This window comes from Chionomys nivalis, chromosome 17, assembly GCF_950005125.1.
Source record: "Chionomys nivalis chromosome 17, mChiNiv1.1, whole genome shotgun sequence".
In the NCBI taxonomy this organism is placed as follows: Eukaryota; Metazoa; Chordata; class Mammalia; order Rodentia; family Cricetidae; genus Chionomys; species Chionomys nivalis.
The window spans coordinates 54,276,695-54,300,868 of record NC_080102.1 but is presented as its reverse complement, the minus strand read 5'-3'; positions in this window follow the sequence as shown (position 1 = coordinate 54,300,868).

Below are 24,174 nucleotides of genomic sequence, written 5' to 3'. Positions count from 1 at the left end.
AGAGCTTGGGTATGTAGAGTTTATTTAGTGGGTATTGGGAGATTATGTGAGAGCAGAGGGTATGGGGGAGGAAGGGAGGGAGAGAGAGAGAGAAGAGAGAGGAGGGGGAGGGAGGTAGAGGCTGCCTCTTCAGAAGAACCGATAGAGAGAGAGGGAGGGGGGGATGGAGACTAGCTTGCCTCAGGAAGAGGAAGACTGGGAGTGTATGGTGCTTGTCTCTTAAAGGGACAGAGTACCCAGGTGATAGGTCAGGCTAGCATAATATTAATATCCATAACTTGAGAAGATATAGGGGGTCTTGACAGATTTAAAAAATAAGTTTCAAAGGTAAAAACACAAATGGGGAAAACATTGCAGCAGCAATTTGTCAAGATTTGGTCGATGGGCTGAAGAAAGACAGCGAGTGCAGCTAGTAGACAGACAGCAGACGGTGCCATGAAATCTGAGGCATCTGTGTTAAAGCAAAGCAAAAAAAAGAAAAAAAAAAGAAAAAAAAAGAAAAAAGTCTTCAGATGCCCTAAAAGCATTCATGGGGGAAAAAGAGGGACAAAATCTTTTAAGAATGAGAGTTAGCAGGTCAAATGCATTGGTCAAACCTATAGGGACCAATGTGTGATTGTTAGGATTTTGTTCAATAGACTTTTCATATTGCCTGGTGCTCCCGATAGAGAACAAAGCTGAACAATCCAGCGGCTGGAATGCTCTCCTAGTAGCAGTGGATCTTGGGCCATTTTCTCCACTTGTCAGGCTTAAATCTGTCCCACAGAGATGGTCACACATTTAGATGCTGAGCTCTGTCAAGAGGGCCTCTCACGTCAGCTGCAAAGCCACACAGGAGCTTCTTGCATGGATTTTCTGTTATCAAATCACAAAGGGCAAAGAGAGTCTCCTAAATATGCCACCATATACGCTGGTCAGGCTGGCTGCAAGGAGCCCAGACTCACGCCGTAGAAACTTGCATGTAGGGATCTAGGGAGAAGTAGGGATTTAGCCACATGGCAAGCCTCATAGCTGCAGCAATGGGATGAAGCCGCCAGTGTCCAGCGGCACATGTGACCACATTGTTTGAACACTTACTTCCCTAGTCCCAGGACGCGGTGCTATATCCTTCCGTGGGCATCTAGTTTTTCCTTTCCCTAGCAACTAACGGATTCTCTCTACAGCATGGCAACTGATTTCCTCAGAGCCAGGGAGATTTTTGCTCAAGCAGGGAGAAAACTCACAAGAATGCACAGTAATTCAGAACCTGCTGTTGGAAGTGACAGCATCACTCAGCTCCCAGGGAGCCATCTTGGTAGAAGATGGCTAAGGCTTGCACAAGCCTGCGGCACGAGCAGGTGGAGACTGTTAGCACTGACTCAGAGGCAAGCTGCCACACCTTCTCTGGAAGCGAAGGGTATTTTCTACTCCGTAAGAGGTCATCTGGCAACTATTGCCACCTTTTAATGCTTGTTCCGGGACCACAGGGGAAGGCAAACCTTTGAACTACATTTCTCGGGCTTCTTTGTTCTTAGTGTCTCTCTGTTTCTGTGATTAAAACACTGACCAAAGCTACCTGAGGGAAGGAAGAGTTTGTCCCATCTTCCAAGTTAGAATCCATTGTTAAAGGAAGCCAGGGCAAGAGCTCAAGCAGACACCTAGAGGCAGGCACTGAAACAGAGACTATGGAGGAATGCTGCTTACTGGCTTACTCCCAGGGCTTCCTCAGCTAGCTTTTTGCCTGCCCAGACCTACCTGCCTAGGGATAGCTCCGCCCACAGTGGGCATTAATTAGCAATTAAGAAAATGCCTCACGGATGTGTCTACAGGCCAGTCTGATGGAGGCAGCCTCTTCCCAAGTGTGTCATGCTGATAACTGAAGCTGAATCTCACAGCATGCTGTAGACTTGGCTAAGAGGTGGGATTTGGGAAACAGAGAAAGTGAAGGCCATTGGCATCAGTGGTGGGTGACAGTCATAAATGGCTTCAGAAGACAAAGTGTCTCCAAGACTGCCCATCCCACTGTAGCCTCTGACTTGAGACTGGAGCAGCATGACTCCTGCAGCAATTTCCAGGGTTTTGTGACCTCTGATCAGCTGTTTCCCGAGCTCCAGAACTTAGCCTGGGGACGTGGGACCCAAACACCTGACTTATTTTTTAATTCTTCTAGAAGTTTCATAAGTACATAGCTCCCCGCAGTAAGTTCCTTTGTTTCTGCCAGAGAGATGAACTGGGGTGCTGATGGCAGGATGGATGGGGTGACGGCCAGGCTGATGCAGAACAGCTCCCTACTGCATCCGCATCTGGCCATTTGACAGGTGCACAAGCTCCCACAAGCTGGACCATATATAAGGCATTGTCGGTAGCATGTACAAGGCCCTGCAGATGGAACCCGCTTGTCCACCAATGGTTGGAAAACTGAACGAGGTGTGGGCAAGGTGGTGTTCTGTGGTGATTTGAATGAGAATGGCCTCCCTAGGCTCCTCGATTTGAAGGCTTGTTCAGCAGGAAGTGGCACTGTTTGAAAGGGTTAAGAAGAGTGGCCTTGTTGGAGGAAGAGTGTCACTATGGGCAGGCTGTGAGGTTTCAGAAGCCCATGCCAAGCCCAGTGTCTCTCTCTCTTCCTTCTGCTTGTGGATCTGGGTGTAGAACTCTCAGAGACTTCTCCAGCACTGTGTCTGCCTGCCTGTTGCCATGTTCCCCACCATGTTGGTAATGGACTAAACCTCTAACTCTGTAAGCAAGGCCCAAGTTTTTATGAGTTGTTGTGGTCATTGTGACTCTTCATAGCAACAGAACAATGACTCAGACAAGCTTCATCTGTTGACTCAGAAGACTGATCACCTCATAATGCAGGCAGGACCCATACATTCTCCATATTTGAGAGCCACACAAACCACATTGGTGCAAACACGACACAGGCTATCCCACAGACAAACAGTCAGGGAACCTTTCAAAGTTGACAGCAACCCTGAAGATAGAGGAAAGACAAGTGGTCTAGCCAAGACCACATAGCTAGTCAACTAAACCTGCCCACCCCCATTATAGAACATTCTTTTATCCAGAAGCATGGCAGTGCAGACGGGACTTGGATGAAAAGAGGGAGAATGTCTTACCTTGCTGAGCCTCAGTTACTGAGCAGATGAAAAAAAAGCAAGGGAAGACTACTTTCCCCTTAATTTCTCAGATTTACGTTTTAACAGAACACAAGGAAGCAAGCAAGGCGACCAAAAGCACTCAGACTGTCTACTGTCTGCATTTTACGGCACAGCTATAAAGTGCCAACCAGAGAAGGTTTCATGCTCTGATGGGAGGCACCAGAAGCTCTTCCCTTCAATTTCAATATCCCCGGGGGTTCTGTGAATCAATCTGGGGCTGTATATGAAGCTGTGTTTATGTGGGAATGAGAGTGTATAGTTTTCAGTGTATCTGCTAGAGAATCCACAACCCACAACATTCAAGAAACTCTGCCATTGGATTTCGCATCCCTCCAACACTGGCTTAGTTCATTCATCATTAGGGGCCACTTACTGAACCTACTGGACAGTGGCAGAGGTGGGTAAAGTTCAGCGTGTCTGAAATCTGAGCGGGATCTGCCATGCAAACCTGCTTCTCTGTTGTTTGCTGGGTGGGAACTTGCTTTGTCATCCAGTTCGTCTCAAATTTGGGAGCCTGGCCCCTGTTCTGCCCCAGGTTCTGAGGTCTGTTCAATTGATAAACCCTGAGACTTCCACCTCCTATCTGTTCACAGCCAAGACATGGTTTCCTCTCTGCTGCAATGTCTCTAGCCCTGGTGGCCATTGCCTTTGGATGGCTCTCACCAATTGGGGGAGAGGGGATCCACTCTGTAGCCCTGGTGGTGTTTTGGCAAGGAATGTCCAAGTCTAGCATAGACAACAACCTTCTCTTGCATAGATCCTGTAAAAACCCTTGCATGGTTTTCAGATCCTAGAGCATCTTTTCAAGGCTAAGGAGTAAAAAGTCCATGCACTGTCCAGACAGGAGCTGTAGCTGTGACAGCAGCACCCAGGGGAGGCCCAGTGGCCTCCATCGTGTTCCTTAGCTCTGTGAGGTCTCTATGCAGCAGTTCCTTCCAAGATGCCCTTTACCCCCACCCCCTCTTTTTACCCCTTGATCTCTCTCATTTGTAATGTATGGTGTAGTCAGATCTTTTTGTCGGGATCGCCAGCTCCTCAGCAATGACATGGAGACTTTTTATTAATGATAAAAGATTGGCTGATTTCTTAGGTTTCTTACTAACTTGCCCTTACAACTTAAATTAACCTATTTTTTATCAGCCTACTTTTTATCTAATGGTTTTATTACCTTTACTCTGTATTGTCCATGCTACTTCCTCTCTGTCTGGCAACCCCCACCCCCTTTTTCTTTCCAGTTTCCTGTGTGCATGAAAATCCTGTCTAGCTATTGGCCATTCAGTTTTTTATTAAACCAATCAGAATGATACATCTTCACCATGTACAAAAAGATTATTCCACGACAGTATGGTTTACCTTTTGGTCACTTTCTCAGGAAGGCTCTCCAGGTTCACTCCCAGTGCAGGTGCAATCCTCGGATTTGCTTACAGCAATGCATCATGTGGCAAGCTGTTAACTAAAGCTCTCATTACTATGTCCCCTGAGCCTTGAGTGATGTTCATCTCAGAATAAGGACTTACCACTTTTTAAAATAAATGGACAAGGACTAAGCAAATTGGAAGACAGACAAGACCGCATGATATCATGAGGGCAGTGTTGGCAGTAACTTAAATTCTGTAACTATGAACTCTGAATGAACTTCTAATTTTGAAGTCCTTTTCCATGATCAGAAAACCAAAGTTCTGTGTGGATGTAACAGAGTCACATCTCTTCCCACTGGTAAACGTGTCGAGCCTACTTGGGGCTTTTGAATCATCTCGAGTCTAGCCTGCAAACTTCTCAGAAAAGGGCGTTCCTGTGGTAAGTGTGTGTGGGTGCTGTTTGCTCTTTGTTAGTGGTCCTGCAGGTGGAACTCAGAGCCTCCCGTGGGCAAGGGAAGTACTCCACAGGTACACTTCTAGATCAAGTTCTCACCTCTGAGCTGGGCTGTTCTGGAGAACACTGCTGCTCTCTGCTCTTCAGGAAAGCCCAGGGTGCAAGGCGCGTGGGTGTGGGGGTTGGGGCATCTGTGAATGGGTCCAGCTAAATGGAGTGATTGAGTGACTCATGCCTTTCTTTTCCTGACTGTTTACAAACCTTCCATGAAGTCAGAAGTACACTAGGCTTAATAGACCTGGGTCCCACAAAATAGTTACAAAGTAGCAACATTTTGTTTATGCTTTTCACGGTGGAGGAGTTTAAGCACATATTAAAGCAGTTCCCTGATGCAGGTATCCACATCATCACGACCCAGTGGAGAGACTCAGTACCTGGTCCCTCTGTTTTCTTCTCTACTTCCTTCTTTCTGGATTATTTTAAAGCGAGTTCCAGACTTCGTGTTACATGAGCAGGAAACATTTGAAAGTATTAGACCCTTGTCGGAGCATCATTTAACAATGGTCTCAGATGGCACAAATTTCCCAGTTTTCACAGTGTTTGCTCTTGTCTGTCTTGAATGCTTTGCCAGAACCATGACACTCTCCCAAACTTCACCAATCTCTACATCCCCTCCACATTCTCTTCTTGTTTTTCTTTTTAAAAGCTTTGTTTTTGTTAGTTTTTGTGTGTGTGTGTGTGTTTTGAGGCAGGATGTGCCTGTGTAGCCCAGGCTGAGACTCTTCTGCCTCAGCCCCCCAAGAGCGGGGATCACCACTATACCTACCTTCTTTCTATCTTCTTTTCTGTACGTTTTCTGAAGAAAAAAAATTATTATTGTATCTTTTTTTTTTTTTTGCTAAAGATTGCTCTCACATATGCATTTGAATAAAAGATGGGGATGGATGAGGAATAGCAATTGTAGTGATTGAGGAAGGATGGGCTTGGAGGGATGGGAAATAAAGGCAGGCTGGATAGCAGCTACTAGAACACAGCAGGCAAACGGAGTAGCTTCCGAGGTTCTGCAGCACAGGCGTGAGTGTCACTTGCAATATGCTACTACACGTTGAATGAAGACCTAGAAAACAGGGGTTTGCAGAACCAGGTGTCAGGAAATACTGACGCAGGAGAAATGCTAGTCACCAAGATTGACTGGCACACTGCACGTATGCTAAAATTCCACACTTTACCCCACTAACACATGGTTATTACATGTCAAAGAGATTTTAAAACTGATTTCGGACACAAGCAAAACTGTTCCTTAAATGATACTTACAATGGCAGAAACGAAGGTCAATCAGATGTTCTATATTTTAATTTAATGTTGCTTTTTAAAAACCTTTTAAAAATAGTTCACATAATAGTCTGTATTTCTTGAGTTGGAAGAGATGGGATGGTGGGGGGGGGGGCAGTTCCTCAGACTTCTTATTCCTTATGACCAGAAGGGATACTTTTGTGCAGCAGTCACGAGACGTCTGGCAGCTGAAGACAACCAGAGTCCACTGTTTCTGCTCCCATTTCCCATCTCCATATTGTCTTCCTTGCTGCCCTGACTGTCCCATTCAGCAACTAGCATGCAGGCACCCCTGGATATGGGTACTGTTGTGGTTTGTTTAAGGCCGGGACTGCTGATGCTCACGCACTGATGACCCAAGATGGGGAAACCACAGCTGTGAGATCTGAGACTCACGCTATCAGATTCGGATCCTTGAAAGTTAGTCACTGTTATGGCCACCTGTGGTGACACTCTAGCTTAATTTGACGTCCTACTAAATTGGATCATTCTAGAAAGCATGTAGGAGATTCTTTTCTGGGTCCCCTCACCTTCTCCCCTGCTTTGAGGGACTCACAGTATTTTTTTTTTTTTGAAGCAAGGCAACTCTCCATTCATTGTGAGCCTCTAATAGAAATTCTTGGCAAACCATTTGTCTTAGTTACTTTTCCATTGCTGTGATAGGACACCATGACCAAGACAACTTATGAAAGAGAGAGTTTATTTGGGATTCACAGCTTCAGAGGGTCAGAGTCCAGTGACTGTCATGGCAGGGAGCATGGCAACAGTCAGGCAGGCATGGCGCTGGTGCAGTAGCTGAGGAATGGTATCTCGAGACACAATCATGAAGCAGAAGCTGACCAGAGAGTTAAGTTAAATTGGTGAGAGTCTTTTGAAACATCAAAGCTTACCCCCAGTGTCACACCTCCTCCATCAAGACCACACCTCCTAATCCTTTCCAAACAGTTCCACCACCAACCAGAGGCCACATATTCAAACACATAAGCCTATGGGCTATTCTCATTCTAACTACCATACCATTTAACGAGGCTATATATGTTAATGGATGGCTGAATGGAGGCATGTATATTTCAAGGTTCACACCCAGGCTTTGAAACTCCTGGGACTTTGATTGCAGGCCCTTACCAAAGTCATTTTTCTCTTTGCTCCCCCACTACCTCTGTGTCAGTCAGCTCCTGTCTCTAGCTTGCCTAAGATCCCATTATTGGGAATTTTCAAGACTGTCTTTGATAAAATCTCTTAATATTAAAAAAGTCGAGAGCCTAGTTCTTCTTGATGCTGTTGTCATTTTTAATCTTTTTCATAGTCAAGTCACTACTTGGGCTTGCCCTTCTGCTCTTTCATGAACTTTGCTCCTTACATCCAAAAACCAACATAGATTGCTTTGAAGCATTAGCTCAGAAAGGTGAGTGTTCCTTATTCTTTTCCCAGAATAGGGAGAGCATGTTAGCCAGCCAGTAACTATTACAAGTAATGTCAGAATTGTCCAGCACTGTGCTCAGGCAAGTGATGAGGTGACTTTACCAACTGTATGCATCACTTTTCATCATGTGTGAAATACTTAGAGCGATAGCAGGAAGGATGGAGCCTTCTGTTCTGGTTCAAGGTGACAGAGGTCGGGCTGGGCTCTGAGGTCTGCTCTGCTGCTTTAGGTTATGGCAAGGCTGCATGGTGTGATGGGAGAGAGTTTCTCAACCTGGACCGTCAGGGAGAGCGTGCAGGGGCCTGGGGATATACTCAGTGACCTGTTTCCACCATCTAGATGCCGCCTCCTTCAGCCAAGAATTCATCTGTGGGTTGATTTGTTGCCGAGGGTAGCACTTCTCAACAGCACTACCAACTAGAGGCTGAGTCGTTAGCGCATGATCCTTTCTGGGGTCAAGGGAAGGGGCTCCTTGCCGGTGTGAGACTCAAGGCCTGTGCAATAGTGAGACTGTTCATTTAGACGTGTGATGGTTAATCTCGGCTGTCAACTTGGCTCCATCTGGAACCAGTTAAAACAGCTGGGCACACCTGTGAGGAGGTTTTCTCGATTGGCTTATTTGAGGTGGAAAGACCCATCCTAAATCTGCATCACACTATTTGGTGGCAGCCCTCAGAAAAGGACATGGAAGAGAAGGAAGCTTTTGCCTTTTGCCTGCTTGTCCTCACTCTCACGGGCAAGTTCATCCACCCTTCTGCTGAGGCATTCCTGGTATTGGAACCTAGTTTTTCAGTATTCCGACACAGACTGAAGGCCAGCAGCTCTCTAGGAATCCTTTGAGACATCTGGCCTCGTAGACTGAATGATTATTAGATTTTTAAAATTTATTTTATTTTATGCGTATGGGTGTTCTGCCTGCACATATGTCTATGAACCGTGGGCATGTCTAGTGCCTGCAGAGGCCAGAAGATGGCATTGGATCTCTGGGAACTGGAATTATAGATGGTTGTGAGCTACCATGTGGGTGCTGGGAATTGAACCTGGGTTCTCTGGAAGAATAACAAATGTTTTTAAATGCTGAGTCATCTCTCCAGCTCTCAACTACCAGATTCTTAGCCTTTCTGGCAGGAGACACTCATTTCTGGACTATCTGGACCACAGCCTATAAGTTACTGTAATCCATTTACTTCTCTCTCTCTCTCTCTCTCTCTCTCTCTCTCTCTCTCTCTCTCTCTCTCTCTTCTCTCTCTCTCTCTCTCTCTCTCTCTCTCTCTCTCTCTCTCTCACACACACACACACACTTATGTATTCATTCCATCAGCTATGCCCCTTTAGAGAACCTTGACTTGTGTTCATAGCATCCCTTCCCAAAGCCTGATCTTTGCTTCGCATTGCAGAGCACACTTGCCGCCCAAGTTTAAAAGCACTCACAATTATACCTTACACATCCTCCCTAAACCTTAGCTTTCTTCTTGTAATATCAGAATTACGATTCTGTTTCATGGGGTAGGGTTTTGTAAGACTTTGGCGAAAGAGCGCATAAAAGACCTTAACGGCGGCAGATCTGTAGTGCTCCATAAATTTGGTCAGATGTCTCTATGCTACCTAGCGAAGTCAGACATTCTGTTTGGAGTCAATGGTAAAACACAGGAAGGAGTTTAGGCTTAATGGGTTTGCGATGCCAGGGAGCTACTTAAAGTTCTCGATCCAGTGATGTCCAGGTAGAGGCAGGAGGCAGCCGTGTCAGTCAGAGTCATGTTGAAGGGAATCTCGAGTTTGGTATGAGGAAGACTACAGGGAGAGGCTAAGCAGTGTCTCTCCCAAGGCACAGCCATGCTTCCATCCTGATGTCGACAGTAGTGGCATGGTGTATTTGTCTAGTTAACCCCGGCTCCACCAGCATCCAGCAGAGGGCAGATGTGTTGTGAGCTCTGGGTGGACATCCTCTGAGATGATTCACAGAACCACGTGGAGCCATGGCAATGATGGGAAAGTCATGTGGCACAAGAGGCAACTGAAAACGTGGCTTCCTTTGGGTCACATCCCTTTAAGAGAGGCACTAAAGAATGCATGACACGTGTACGCTTGTGAGTAACTGCAACCTCAGGTCATTACCAGTTTGAAGGTAAAAGGAAATACTTGAGGGAGTTCAGAATGGCTGTTCCCAAGTAAACGTTCCTAGAGGTCCGGGGAAGAGCCTGAGAGGTTACCATGATGCCTGCCTCCTGGTCTCCAGCAGTTCAGATCTCTCTAGCCAAAGAGCCGCCCATCATCCTTGGAGAACCCTGGTCCCTATAAGTCCTCCCATCGGCCTTTCTGCTGTTAGCTTGGAGACAGGGCAGGAAGGAGAGAAAAGCTGCTAAAGGAAGCTTCTGTCGCTTCTATGTCATGGCAGCTGCTCCCTGGGCAGCCATTATGCACACTCAGGAAGTCTTTGTAAGATCAAGGACATTTGTTGTCCCCTGTCTCCATGGTGAACCAGTACTGGGTTGTGTCTGCTTCTGCTTGTCATTGCCTGTGGTAAGCTCTCTCCTTTGAAAAACATTCTACTTTGTTTGCAAATTTCAAAAATAATCTCTTAACTTTTATTTATTTGAATGTTTTTCTTAAACAGGCAGCACAGACACATGGCACAAAATTCAAAGGGTGGTGAGGGCCTGAGGTTCAAAGGGTCTCCACCAAACCCTGGACTGCAGTAGCCTGGTGTATACCAAGTGTGTTCCCCTTGCTTTCATCCCATGCGGTGGCCATGCGCACATTTTGTTATACATCATGGTCTTTGTATTGAAAAGTATATCTTGGTAATAGTGCCATATGGAAATATGGTGTATATTCTTTTTTATAGCTGTATCATATCCATCATAAGCACCAGAATTCACTTAAATGTGATAGATACTCAGGTTGTCTCAAGTCTTTTGTTGGGTCAATGCTGCGACGAGTACTGGTAAGTTAGGTCCACCTTCCTACCACTAAAACTGATCTAGACAGTTAACTGGTGGTCTCTGACAACGCTCATAGTACACAGTACAGCAAGGACGCCTCCAGAAATGAGTTACCAATGCATCAAAGAACTCGAGATTCAGATAAGTTGTGCACACCAATGAGTGCACAGCGTGCACAGAGCCAACGACAAAAGAATGAAGCAGTAGTTCTCTTGGGAGACAGGTGTGCATCGTGGACCGTTTCCAGATGAGCTGGCTAGGCAGTGCTCATTTTTACCAAATTTCCCCATTTAAAAAACTAAGACTGTTCTCAAAATATTAGCTTTGGAGATAATATAATTTAAGAAGGCAACAATTACTGAGTACTCAACCATATTCACCCACTATAACGAGCGTGGGTGGGGCCTATTTACTGGAGTATTCTCACCTTATCAGTGGTTATACCACTGAAAAGCAACCTCTTGCAGGAATTTGGTCACACTGTGACACTCTAAGACTGTTGAAAAAAGTTTACCTTGAATTAGGGGTGGAGGTAGCGACTAACTGACTGGAATAGCCATAGAGAAGCAGCAATTTGAATAGCGAAGACTGACAGGAAGGAAGGGGCAGGAACCTGAGCTTGGCACTTCCTTTCAGTTTGGGACTCTTGCAGAGTCTCCAGCCACAAGCAAGGTTAGCCGGTTGCTTCTTGGTTTCTCTGATCTAGCAGGTTTTCACCCTCACATCTGACTTGTGAGTCTTTGTTGGTTAATAGAACAACAGAGACTTAGTTTAAACCTACATATTGTGGTTGTGGCAGAGCAAGGACCACAGGATCAGAAGGCCCTTCCAGGCCATGGCCTGAGTAGTCAGTAAGGTGTTGACGGTGGGACTGTGGGGCTGCAGAGGATAATTAAAATACCAGTAGATTCATGTGCAGCCACTAAGCCGATAGAAAAGTATCAGCAACCATTAACTCCTCAGGAAGGAGTGTGGCCTTATAAGCCCCTCTCCTACTCAAGAGAACATGTTGATAGGTTCAATCTCGTTCATGTAGATCTTTGAGCAATGACCTCATCATGCCATCCCTATTTTACATGAGGAGAATGGGGCCAAAGGAGGGACAGTGGATCATCCGCAGTCCCACAGGTAGCGAGCAGTGGACAGTGGTTTCACTCTGGGTGGCTGAGTCTGGAATTTCCCTTCTTATCTATTCTCACTGACACACAGTGGGTATTCCCCTTCAAGTGTCTCTGCTTCTGTAACTGGAAAACACCGTGAGAAGGGACTGATTGTTTTCCTGTTTAAAGAGTCATGGCAGGTTGGTCATCTCCTGGGGTTTCAAGAGTCATCTCCTGGACTGTGGTCCAGGTGTGTGATCCTTCAGCTATCACCAGAGCAGCGCTTTCCTTCCTCCTCGAGTGGTTCTTGCTGTGTCATGTGCTGGGATTATATTTTGATTCTTATTTTCCTTCTTCACATCCTGAAGCAATGTGAGAACACAACTTGAGAATGACTTTGGTGTTTTACTAAAGAAAAGCCTTTCATGAATCACGATGCCATATCCAGTTTCCCTTCCACTTTCTCTCAGAGCTGAATTTATTTTTTACTTGAGCTTCTGATGGCTTTATATGTAGATTGTGGTTCAGACTGTGATTCAGGAGAGGAATCATGTTGATCACAGAAAAATCAGAAAGATGGAGGCAGGATGGTTTAAGCAAGATGCAATCTTTTGGTGGAGTCTTCTTGTGGCTTTTCTGTGGGCTGCTTTGGAGTTTCTAGAATTTAGGTCAAGATTTGGTATAGTGTGAGGATCAAATTATGGATGGTTAGTCCTAGTTTAGCTCTGTAGAGGGACTGACCTCTCAGAGTTGTCATTTATGAGCTCTCTCAGCTACCTTCTCAGTGCCTGGGAAGACACAATGACTAGAGCAACTAATAAAAGAGTTTATTTGGTGCTAATGGTTTAAGGGGGTTAGAGTCCATGATCATCATGACAGGGAATATGGCAACAGGCAGGAAGGCATGGCTATGGAGCAATAGCAGGGAGCGCGCCTCTTGAGATAACACCCATGAAGTAGAGAGAGCTAGTTTAAAGCAGTGAAAGTCCTTTGAAACACCAAAGTCTGTTCCTGGTGATGCACCCCCTCCTACAAGGCCACACCCCCTCCAACAAGGCCACACCCCCTCCAACAAGGCCACACCCACTCCAACAAGTCCGCACCCACTCCAACAAGGTCACACACCCTCTCCAACAAGGCCATATCCACTCCAACAAGGCCAAACCCACTCCAACAAGGTCACACACCCTCTCCAACAAGGCCACACCCACTCCAACAAGGTCACACCCCCTCCAACAAGGCCACACCCACTCCAACAAGGTCACACCCCCTCCAACAAGGCCACACCCACTCCAACAAGTCCACACCCACTCCAACAAGGTCACATACCCTCTCCAACAAGGCCATATCCACTTCAACAAGGCCACACCCACTCCAACAAGGTCACACACACCCTCCAACAAGGCCATACCCACTCTAACAAGGTTACACACCCTCTCCAACAAGGCCACACCCACTCCAACAAGGTTACACACCCTCTTCAACAAGGTCGCACACCCCCTCCAACAAGGTCACACCCACTCCAACAAGGTTCCACATTCTCTCCAACAAGGCCATACCCACTTCAATAAGGCCAAACCCACTCCAACAAGGCCAAACCTCCTCCACCAAAGCCACACCTCCTAATCCTTCTCAAACAGTTCCACCTACTGCTAAGCATTCAAACATATAAGCCTGTGGGAGCCATTCTTATTTGAACCACCACACAAACCCTCCAATCCCAGACAGAATGTGAGCAACTGCTTCAAACTAAGCAAACTAAGCATGTATGAGACAGAGGTTTTGTGCTCAACCTGAAAATAATTGATTCCTCAAGTCCAGTGTCTTTGTCCTCTCTCTAGAAAACATTTATCTTCTTCCTAAAAATTTTATTTGGGGGCTGGAGAGATGGCTCTGTCATTGAGAGCACTGGCTTGCTCTTCCAGATGACCTGAGTTCGATTCCCAGCACCAACATGGTGGCTCACAACCATCTACAACTCTGTTTCCAGAGGACCCAATGTTCTCTTCTGACTTCTTCAGACACCAGGCACGCTCATGGTGCATAGACATACATGTGAGCAAAACATTCATATACACAATACAAAACAAATAAATGAAAAAGACTTGGAAAGTTATTCTCTCTCCCCCTTTCTTTCTCTCTCATATGTACATTCACATCTTCATAGCTGCAATAAGGGGCATCAGATCCCTTTGACCTGGAGTTACAGGTATTTATGAACCACCCAGTGTGGGTGCTCGTATCTAAACCCTGATCCCTGGATGGAGCAGTAAGCATGTTTATCCACTCAGCTTTCTGTAGGATATGCCTCCTGTAGAATATGCCTCCCTTTCTGCTGTTTTCTCTGGGATCACTCTTTTCAAGTTCTCTGGTTTATGGATCTCTTTTTACCTTCTTCTTTGCAGACAATCTCATTCTGTCCTCAGAAAGCTCCCCCAGTCCAGTTTGTTCCTCAGCTGTGTATTTCCTCACCTTGAATTGCTCAGCACAGAATAAACAGCCAGGCTTATCAACAACATACTTGGGATTCTTCCTAAGATTCCCCAAGGGATGTTTGTTGGTTATCTCTTCATCCCTTTGCCTGTCTGCCTCTTCAGCCACTAATGCACTCTGGTTCCCTGCTGTGGAGTCACTCAGTTCTCAAGGTTGAAATAGGTGTCTCCTTTCTCAATTTCCAGCCAGTGGGAATATTCTAGACCCTGGCTCTGGTGATTGGTTCAGGATAAAACTTGTATTATTCAAATGATTGAAAAAGAGTATAAAATGTATTTAGAACCTACCACCACCAAATCCACAATGTTTGGCATCCAATTAAAGCTTGCTTGCATGCAGGAAGAAAGAAATAACACATGATGAGAGAGAAATCAATGTAATGAAGCCAATCCAGACAGATATAGACAAAGACATCAATATAATAATTATTAATTTTCTTGTGTCAATGACTCTTAAAACAAATTAATATATTAAGTGAAGAGCAGTGAGTGCCTGACTAGAGGGCAGGCCTCAAGGTCCCCCGCCAGGGAACGTGGGCGCCTGCTGCTGGGGCTGCAGGGTCTGCTGTGCTCTCCTGGACCCGCTCTGCCTGCCTCCTACTTCCCTTGGTCCCTGGCTCATTGGGCTACCAGGAGTCCCTGTGTAGGTGCTGAGAAGTTCCATCTGGACGGGTGAGTGTGTGCTATCCTGGGGCGGACTATCCCGATAGAGAGCACAAACCCCCCTACACAAAGGCTACCCAACCAGAGCAGTGAGTGCCTGCCCAGCGGGCAGGCCTCAACAACCCCCGAAAGGGAGCACAGGCACCTCCAGCTTGTACTGCAGTGTCACCTGTGTTCTACTCAACCCCGCCCTACCCCCTGCATTCACCCTTTTTTCCACGGGTCATTGGAATACCGGGCGTCCCTGTTTTGGTGTTGAGGAGTTCATCTGGAACGGAACGGTTCCTGCCCCTACACTGAGGAGATACACCCAGAGAGTTAGTAACAGCAAAGACTGGTCAAAGACACCAGGCTTCTCTTGGCTCCATTTGAAGGAAGAGATGGGCAGGCGCCAATGCAAGAATTCCCCCAACAACTTGAAAGGCAACGTGACATCACCAGAATCCAGGAATCCCGAAGTAAGAAGTGTACACCCTAATCCAGAAGAATTAGAAGAATTCGACTCAAAAGTGAATTTTATGAAAATAATAGAGGACCTTAAACAGGAGGTGAAAAACTGCCATAATCAATTAGAGATTACAAACAAAAAGGTAGAGGAAATGAATAAATCTCTCAAAGATACCCAAGAAAACCAAGAGAAACAAGAAAAAGTAATCAAACAGGTAAGGGAAACGGTTCAAGACTTGAAGAATGAAGTGGAAGTAATAAAGAAAACACAAACCAAGGGAAGGATGGAGATGGAAAATTTGGATAAACGGACAGGAACTACAGAGACAAGTATTACCAACAGATTACAAGAGATAGAAGAAAGAATCTCAGACATTGAAGATACCATAGAGAAAATAAACACTCTGATCAAAGAAAACAGCATAACCAACAAATTCTCATCACAAAACATTCAGGAAATCTGGGACATAATAAAAAGACCAAACCTAAGAATAATAGAGATAGAAGAAGGAGAAGAAGTACAGCTCAATGGTCCAGAAAATATATTTAATAAAATTATAGAAGAAAACTTTCCCAACCTTAAGAAAGATATTCCTTTGAAGGTCCAAGAAGCATACAGAACACCGAATCGACTGGATCAAAAAAAAAAAAACATCTCCTTGTCATATAATAATCAAAACACAAAACATACAGAATAAAGAAAGAATATTAAGAGCTGCAAAGGAAAAAGGTCAGGTTACCTATAAAGGTAAACCTATCAGACTTACACCTGATTTCTCTATGGAAACCATGAAAGCCAGAAGGTCCTGGATAGATGTACTGCAGAAACTAAGAGACCATGGATGCAAGCCCAGACTACTATACCCAGCCAAGCTTTCGTTCACTATAAATGGAGAAAACAAAATTTTCCAGGATAAAAACAAATTTAAACAATACGTAGCCACAAATCCAGCCTTACAGAAAGTAATAGAAGGAAAATCACAAACCAAGGAGTCCAACAATGCCCACAATAACTCAGACATCTAATGACCCTTCACCAGCACAACCTGAAGAAGGGAAACACACAAACTCTACTACCAAAAGAAAGACAGAAAGAAAGAAAGAAAGAAAGAAAGAAAGAAAGAAAGAAAGAAAGAAGAAAGAAAGGAAAAATGACCGGAGTTAACAACCAGTGGTCATTAATATCACTTAATATCAATGGACTCAACTCACCTATAAAGAGGCACAGGCTAAGAGATTGGATACGAAACAGGATCCAACATTCTGCTGCTTACAAGAAACACACCTCAACCAGAAAGACAGACATCTACTCAGAGTAAAGGGCTGGGAAAAGGTTTATCAAGCAAACGGACCTAAGAAACAAGCAGGTGTGGCCATACTAATTTCTAAGAAAGTTGACTTCAAACTAAAATCAATCAAAAGAGATGGAGAGGGACATTTTTTACTCATAACAGGAACAATTCATCAGGATGAAGTCTCAATCCTGAATATATATGCCCCTAATATAAAAGCACCCACTTATGTAAAAGAAACGTTACTAAAACTCAAGGCAGTCATCAAACCACACACACTAATAGTAGGAGATTTCAACACTCCTCTCTCACCAATGGACAGGTCAATGAGACAGAAACCTAACAGAGAAATAAGAGGATTAAGGGAGGTAATGAATCAAATGGACTTAACAGACATCTATAGAACATTCCACTCAAATAGGAAAGAATATACCTTCTTCTCTGCAGCTCATGGAACCTTCTCGAAAATAGACCACATACTCGGTAACAAAGCAAACTTACACAGTTACAAAAAAATATCAGTAACCACCTGTGTCTTATTAGATCACCATGGATTAAAGTTAGAATTCAACAACAATGCTATCCCCAGAAAGCCTACGAACTCATGGAAACTGGACAGTCAACTACTGAACCACACATGGATCAAGGAAGAAATAAAGAAAGAAATTAAAGTCTTTCTTGAATTCAATGAAAACGAAGACTCAACATACTCAAACCTATGGGACACTATGAAAGCAGTGCTAAGAGGAAAGTTCATAACATTAAGTGCCCACTTAAAGAAAATGGAGAAAGCACACATTGGAGACTTAATAGCCCACCTGAAAGCTTTAGAAAAAGAAGAAGCAGACTCAGCTAGGAGAAGTAGAAGACTCAAAATAATCAAATTGAGGGCTGAAATCAACAAAATAGAAACACAGAAAACAATCCAAAGAATCAATGAAACAAAAAGCTGGTTCTTGGAGAAAATCAATAAGATTGATAAACCCCTATCCAAACTAATCAAACTGCGGAGAGAGAATACGCAAATTAACAAAATCAGAAACGAAAAGGGAGACATAACCACAGACACAGAGGAAATTCAGAGAATCATTAGATCTTACTACAAAAGCCTGTATGCCACAAAATTGGAAAATGTAAAAGAAATGGACACTTTTTTAGATAAGTACCATATACCAAAGTTAAACCAGGACCAGGTGAACAATCTAAATAGACCTGTTAGTCGCGAAGAATTAGAAGTTGTTATAAAAAACCTCCCCACCAAAAAAAGCCCAGGTCCACATGGCTTCAATGCAGAATTCTACCAGAACTTCCAAGAAGAGCTAATACCTATACTCCTTAATGTATTTCGCAATATAAAAACAGAGAAGTCATTGCCAAATTCCTTTTATGAAGCTGCAGTTACTCTGATACCAAAACCACACAAAGACACAACCAAGAAAGAGAACTGCAGGCCAATCTCACTCATGAACATCGACGCAAAAATACTCAATAAAATACTGGCAAACCGAATCCAAAAACACATTAGAAAAATTATCCATTATGATCAAGTAGGCTTCATCCCAGATATGCAGGGCTGGTTCAACATACGAAAATCTATCAATGTAATCCATCATATAAATAAACTGAAAGTAAAAAACCATATGATCATTTCATTAGATGCTGAAAAAGCATTTGACAAAATTCAACATCCCTTTATGATAAAGGTCTTAGAGAGATTAGGGATACAAGGGTCGTACCTAAGTATAATAAAAGCTATTTATAGCAAGCCGTCAGCTAACATCAAATTAAATGGAGAGAAACTCAAAGCTATTCCACTAAAATCAGGAACACGACAAGGTTGTCCACTCTCTCCATACCTCTTTAATATAGTGCTTGAAATTCTAGCAATAGCAATAAGTCAACATAAAGGGATCAAAGGGATTCAAATTGGAAAGGAAGAAGTTAAACTTTCATTATTTGCAGACGATATGATAGTGTACATAATCGACCCCAAAAACTCCAGCAAAGAACTCCTTCAGCTGATAAACACCTTTAGTAGCGTTGCAGGATACAAGATCAATTCCAAAAAATCAGTTGCCCTCCTATACACAAAGGATAAGGAAGCAGAGAGGGAAATCAGAGAAGCATCACCCTTCACGATAGCCACAAATAGCATAAAATATCTTGGGGTAACTCTAACCAAGGAAGTAAAGGATCTATTTGACAAGAACTTTAAGTCTATGAAGAAAGAAATTGAGGAGGATACCAGAAAATGGAAGGATCTCCCTTGCTCTTGGATAGGGAGGATCAACATAGTAAAAATGGCACTTCTACCAAGGGCAATCTATAGATTCAATGCAATCCCCATTAAAATCCCATCAAAATTCTTCACAGATCTTGAGAGGACAATAATCAACTTTATATGGAGAAACAAAAAACCCAGGATAGCCAAAACAATCTTATACAATAAAGGATCGTCTGGAGGCATTACCATCCCTGACTTCAAACTCTATTACAGAGCTTCAGTATTGAAAACAGCTTGGTATTGGCATAAAAACAGAGAAGTCAATCAATGGAACCAAGTAGAAGACCCTGATTTTAACCCACAAACTTATGAACACCTAATTTTTGATAAAGGAGCTAAAAGTATTCAATGGAAAAAAGAGAGCATCTTCAACAAACGGTGCTGGCAGAACTGGTTGGCAACCTGTAGAAGAATGAAAATAGATCCATATCTATCGCCATGCACAAAACTCAAGTCCAAATGGATTAAAGACCTCAATATTAGTCTGAACACACTGAACCTGATAGAAGAAAAAGTGGGAAGTACTCTACAACATATGGGTACAGGAGATCACTTCCTACGTTTATCCCCAGCAGCACAGACATTAAGGACAACATTGAATAAATGGGACCTCCTGAAACTGAGTAGCTTCTGTAAAGCAAAGGACACTGTCACTAAGACAAAAAGGCAACCCACTGACTGGGAGAAGATCTTCACCAACCCTGCAACAGACAAAGGTCTGATCACCAAAATATATAAAGAACTAAAGAAACTAGACTTTAAAATGCTAATTAACCCAATAAAAAATGGGGCACTGAACTGAACAGAGAATTCTCAACAGAAGAAATTCAAATGGCCAAAAGACACTTAAGGTCATGCTCAACCTCCTTAGCGATAAGGGAAATGCAAATTAAAACAACTTTGAGATACCATCTTACACCTGTCAGAATGGCTAAAATCAAAAACACCAATGATAGCCTTTGCTGGCGAGGTTGTGGAGAAAGGGGCACACTCATCCATTGCTGGTGGGAATGCAAACTTGTGCAACCACTTTGGAAATCAGTGTGGCGATTTCTCAGGAAATTTGGGATCAACCTACCCCAAGATCCAGTAATACCACTCTTGGGAATATACCCAAGAGATGCCTTATCATATGACAAAAGTATCTGTTCAACTATGTTCATAGCAGCATTGTTTGTAATAGCCAAAACCTGGAAACAACCTAGATGCCCTTCAATGGAGGAATGGATGAAGAAAGTGTGGAATATATACATATTAGACTACTACTCAGCGGTAAAAAACAATGACTTCTCGAATTTTGCGTGCAAATGGATGGAAATTGAAAACACTAATCCTGAGTGAGGTATCCCAGACCCAAAAAGAGGAACATGGGATGTACTCACTCATAATCTAGCCATAAATAATGGACATTGAGCATATAATTTGTGATCCTAGAGAAGCTAAATAAGAAAGTGAACCCAAAGAAAATCGTATAGTCATCCGCCTGGATAGGGGGAGTAGACAAGATTGCAGGGCAAAAACTGGGAACTTGCGGATGAGGTGGCATGGGGCAAAGGGGAAATGGGATGAGAAACGTGAGAAGGGGAGGATGGGAGGAGCTTGGGGGGATTGGGATGGTTGGGATATAGGAAGGGTGGATACGGGAGCAGCGAAGTATATATCCTAACTAAGGGAGCCATCTTAGGGTTGGCAAGAGACTTGACTCTAGAGGGGTTCGCAGGTGTCTAGGGAGATGTCCCCAGCTGGTACCTTGGGCAACTGAGGAGAGGGAACCGGAAATGACCCTAACCTATACAGATGAATATCTTACATATCACCTTAGAATCTTCATCTAGCGATGGATCAAGGTAGAGACAGAGACTCAATTTGGAGCAACGGTCTGAGCTCTTAAGGTCCAAATAAGGAGCAGAAGGAGGGAGAACATGAGCAAGGAACTCAGGACCACGAGGGGTGCACCCACCCACTGTGACAGTGGAACTGATTTATTGGGAGCCCACCAAGGCCAGCTGGTCTGGGACTGAATAAGCATGGGTTGAAACTGGACTCTCTGAGCATGGCGGACAATGAAGGCTGATGAGAAGCCAAGGACAATGGCACTAGGTTTCGATCCTAATACATGAACCGGCTTTGTGGGAGCTTAGCCTGTTTAGACGCTCACCTTCCTGGACGTAGATAGAAGACCTTCGTCTTCTCGCAGGGCAGGGAATTTGGACTGCTCTTCAGTATCGAGAGGGAGGGGGAAGGGTGTGGGGGGAGGAGAAGAGGAGTAGGGATAGGGGAAGGGGAGTGGGGGGAGGGGCAATATTTGGGAGGAGGGGAGGGAAATGGGAAACGGGGAGCAGGTGCAAATTTTAATTAAAAAAGAATAAAAATAAAAATTAAAAAAAAATATATTAAGTGAAAACATAAGCAGGTAAAACAAATTTTACAGAGATAGAAACTACAATATCTGAGCTACAAAGTATATTGCATCTGATTAGCATCATATTAGATACTAGCAGGAAAGATTGATGACTTGCTAGTACAGAAATTATTAATTCCATCGAACAAGAGGAAAGACTATGACTCACATTTGTTGGTCGTATTAGGAAAGCTTTACTTTCTGTCAGACAGTTCTTTCTCCTTAAAGTGGAGTTTGAGAAAACAGCATGAAACACAGGAGAAAGTGGGGTTTATATATCCTTCAATCCTGCAAAACTAAGGGTTTCTTTTTTTTTTCCAAGAAATCCTCTTTTATTTACTGTTTGATCCCCAGTTCAGTGTTTTCTCCCCATCTGGCAGCTGTCACTTAAGCAGATGGCCACCAGCTTGGAGGGCAGCCTGTGTGTCTCACCCCCTGGGCTCATCGGGCTCCAGGCTGGGCAGATCTCATTCCACAGGCTGGCTGACCATCTTCTACGCTGGTTTGTCACCACCCAAAAGCCTCCTGGGGGCTCTTCTTTTTATTTATTTATTTTTTTTATTCTTTTTTAATTAAAATTTGCACCTGCTCCCCATTTCCCATTTCCCTCCCCTCCTCCCAAATATTGCCCCTTCCCCCCACTTCCCTCCCCCTATCCCCACTCCTCTTCTCCTCCCCCCACACCATTCCCCCTCCCTCTCGATACTGAAGAGCAGTCCAAATTCTCTGCCCTGCGAGAAGACGAAGGTCTTCTATCTACTTCCAGGAAGGTGAGCTTCTAAACAGGCTAAGCTCCCACAAAGCCGGTTCATGTATTAGGATCGAAACCTAGTGCCATTGTCCTTGGCTTCTCATCTGCCTTCATTGTCCGCCATTCTCAGAGAGTCCGGAATCAACCCATGCTTATTCAGTCCCAGACCAGCTGGCCTTGGTGGGCTCCCAATAAATCAGTTCCACTGTCACAGTGGGTGGGTGCATCCCTCGTGGTCCTGATTTTTTGCTCATGTTCTCCCTCCTTCTGCTCCTTATTTGGACCTTAAGAGCTCAGACCGTTGCTCCAAATTGAGACTCTGTCTCTACCTCGATCCATCGCCAGATGAAGGTTCTAAGGTGATATGCAAGATATTCATCAGTATAGGATAGGGTCATTTCAGGTTCCCTCTCCTTAGTTGCCCAAGGTACCAGCTGGGGACATATTCCTGGACACCTGCGAACCCCTCAAGAGTCAAGTCTCTTGCCAACCCTAAGATGGCTCCCTTAGATAGGATATATACTTCGCTGCTCCCGTATCCATCCTTCCTATATCCCAACCATCCCAATCCCCCGAGCTCCTCCCATCCTCCCCTTCAAATGTTTCTCATCCCATTTCCCCTTTGCCCCATGCCACCTCACCCGCAAGTTCCCAGTTTTTGCCCTGCAATCTTGTCTACTTCCCCCTCTCCATGCGGATGACTATATGATTTTCTTTGGGTTCACTTTCTTATTTAACTTCTCTAGGATCACAAATTGTATGCTTAATGTCTTTTATTTATGGCTAGAAACCGATTATGAGTGAGTACATCCCATGTTCCTCTTTTTGGGTCTGGCTTACCTCACTCAGGATAGTGTTTTCTATTTCCATCCATTTGCACGCAAAATTCGAGAAGTCATTGTTTTTTACTGCTGAGTAGTACTCTAATATGTATATATTCCACACTTTCTTCATCCATTCCTCCATTGAAGGGCATCTAGGTTGTTTCCAGGTTTTGGCTATTACAAACAATGCTGCTATGAACATAGTTGAACAGATACTTTTGTCATTTGATGTGGCATCTCTCGGGTATATTCCCAATAGTTGAATTACTGGATCTTGGGGTAGGTTGATCCCAAATTTCCTGAGAAATCGCCACACTGATTTCCAAAGTGGTTGCACAAGATTGTATTCCCACCAGCAATGAATGAGTGTGCCTCTTTCTCCACAACCTCGCCAGCAAGGGCTATCATTGGTGTTTTTGATTTTAGCCATTCTGACAGGTGTAAGATGGTATCTCAAAGTTGTTTTAATTTGCATTTCCCTTATCGCTAAGGAGGTTGAGCATGACCTTAAGTGTCTTTTGGCCATTTGAATTTCTTCTGTTGAGAATTCTCTGTTCAGATCAGTGCCCCATTTTTTTATTGGGTTCATTAGCATTTTAAAGTTTAGTTTCTTGAGTTCTTTATATATTTTGGTGATCAGACCTTTGTCTGTTGCAGGGTTGGTGAAGATCTTCTCCCAGTCAGTGGGTTGCCTTTTTGTCTTAGTGACAGTGTCCTTTGCTTTACAGAAGCTACTCAGTTTCAGGAGGTCCCATTTATTCAATGTTGTCCTTAATGTCTGTGCTGCTGGGGATAAACGTAGGAAGTGATCTCCTGTACCCATATGTTGTAGAGTACTTCCAACTTTTTCTTCTATCAGGTTCAGTGTGTTCAGACTAATATTGAGGTCTTTAATCCATTTGGACTTGAGTTTTGTGCATGGTGATAGATATGGATCTATTTTTATTCTTCTACACGTTGACAACCAGTTCTGCCAGCACCATTTGTTGAAGATGCTCTCTTTTTTCCATTGAATACTTTTAGCTCCTTTATCAAAAATTAGGTGTTCATAAGTTTGTGGGTTAAAATCAGGGTCTTCTACTCGGTTCCATTGATCGACTTCTCTGTTTTTATGCCAATACCAAGCTGTTTTCAATACTGAGGCTCTGTAATAGAGTTTGAAGTCAGGGATGGTAATGCCTCCAGACGATCCTTTATTATATAAGATTGTTTTGGCTATCCTGGGTTTTTTGTTTCTCCATATAAAGTTGATTATTGTCCTCTCAAGATCTGT